This window comes from Tachyglossus aculeatus, unplaced genomic scaffold (genome assembly GCF_015852505.1).
Source record: "Tachyglossus aculeatus isolate mTacAcu1 unplaced genomic scaffold, mTacAcu1.pri scaffold_140_arrow_ctg1, whole genome shotgun sequence".
Classification (NCBI taxonomy): domain Eukaryota; kingdom Metazoa; phylum Chordata; class Mammalia; order Monotremata; family Tachyglossidae; genus Tachyglossus; species Tachyglossus aculeatus.
The window spans coordinates 823,961-826,178 of NW_024044866.1; positions in this window are offsets into that span (position 1 = coordinate 823,961).

Here is a 2,218-nt window from a genome sequence, read left to right on the forward strand (position 1 = left end):
GTTGGTAGACATGTTTCCTCAAGGAGTTTACAATCTAGAGTAATGGACATTACCTTCAGCAGCAATATCCTGAGGGTCTGCGAATGGATTAAGTCTGGAGATGGTTACTGACAGATGGTGGGAAGAAGTGAATTAGCTAAATCCAACTTGAGAAGGTGGAATTCCAGAGGGTTTTTGAGGGTGGGATATCATCGGGCTGGGGAATTGAAAAGGGTGGGTTTCCAGGCCAAAGGCAGGGTGGGAGCCAGAGGTGGGAGGAGGAAGTGTCGAAAGTGAGTCACAGTAAGAAGGTTCCTTTTGGAGGGTTGGTTGAAGAAAGCGGATAACGAAGAGGAGAGTTAGGTGGATGGCACTGAAGCTAATGATCAGTCGCAGTTCCCGTCCTAAACAGGGCTCACAGTCTCATTTCCCATTTTATAGATAAGGGACTGAGGCACAGAGAAGTGAAGTGACTTACCCCAAATCACCCAGGAGAGAAGCATCCTGGCCCAGTGGAAAGAGCATGGGCCTGGGCTCTAATTCAAAATCTTCCAATTGCTTGCTATGACACCTTGGGCAAGTCACCTATCTTCTCTGTGCCTCACTTCTCTTGTCCTTCCACCTGCTCAGACTGTGAGCCCCATGGGGTACAGGAATTGTATCCAACATATTTAACTTGCCCAGTGCTTAGAACAATGCTCGAAACATAGTAAGCATATAACAAATGCTATTAAAATTGAAAAAGGAGCCGTTATTAGACCCCATGTCCTCTGACTCCCAGCCCATGCTCTATCCACTTGGGCACACTGCCTCTCTCTTGCATCCACCCAGGATTTCGTGGAAGACGTCCCGTGAGGAGGAATTGGTGATGAAAGCATCTGGCTGGTGCAATCTCAGTCATACCCTCTTGTCTCTGCCCGGAGGTTTGAGCTGATGGTTGAAGTCACCACTGTACGGGGCTGACGCCATTTCATAATGTCCTAGCCCGGCAGCCAGGGTATCTGGGGTTTGGACAGTGGATGGAGGGGACCAGGGGGCTGTCGTAGGGGTAAATGTTTTCCCTCTTGTGTACGCCGCCATAGTCCCAACTCCATCTCGGACCCCTGGTTTGAAAGTCTTCCCAGACTGACCCTCACACTCACATCGATGTGCCCGATGGTCCTTCCATGTCCCTCCCCACCCCCGGTCACTCTCCCTGGGCCAGCGTGGGGCTGGGGGACCACTTACCCGCTCCAGGCTGGGTTGGTCCCCCTTTCTACTCGGACTCCTGGATGCAGCGGCCACGGAGGGACAGCAAGGAGCCTCCAGCCCCTCACTGCTCTCCCTCGGACACTGAGACGCGATTTCCAGACAAGGCCCCGGAGGACCAGAGCACAACGATTCGTCTCCAAGGTCTTTGAGACCCCACACGGATGAAGATTCGGTGATGGCACTTGTCTGCAGCGTTCCATGGCAACAGCATCCTAATGGTTCTCGCTGTTAGTGACCATCTGGGTCAACAAGTGGGCGCTTCCGTTCTTTTTTTTCTTCATTGGTACCTGTTAAGTGCTTACTATGTGCCAGGCATTGTACTAAGTCCTGGGATTCGAGACAAGCTAATCTGATTGGACATAGTCCCTGTCCCATGTGGGACTCACAGTCTCAATCTCCATTTAACAGAAGAGGTAACTGAAGCCCAGAGAGGTGAGGAGACTTGCCCAAGGTCACAAAGCAGAAAGGTAACAGAGCCGAGATTAGAACTCACATCATTCTGACTCCCAGATCCATGCTTTATCGACTAGGCCATGCTGTTTTCCTGAGTTTCATCTTGTTCATGACCTCAAACAATCAATCGGTCATTTAATCAGTTGAATTTTCTGACTTCTTCTGATTGAAAATCTAGAAAGAACGAGAAATGACTCTACATCTATCCTAAGACCCTCCCCCGGGCTGGCTTGGAGGATCAACCCAGGGAAGCAACATGAGAAGCAGCATAGCTTAGTGGCAAGAGCAAGGGCTTGGGAGTCAGATGACTTGGGTTTTAATCTTGGCTCCACCACATGTCTGCTGTGTGACCTTGGGCAAGCCATTTAACGTCTCTGGGCCTCAGTTACCTCATCTGGGAAATGGGGATTAAGAGTTGACCCTCCCGTGGGACAACCTGATTACGCTGTATCTACCCCAGAGAAGCAGTGTGGCTCAGTGGAAAGAGCACGGACTTTGGATTCTGAAGTCATGGATTCAAATTCCGGCTCCTCCA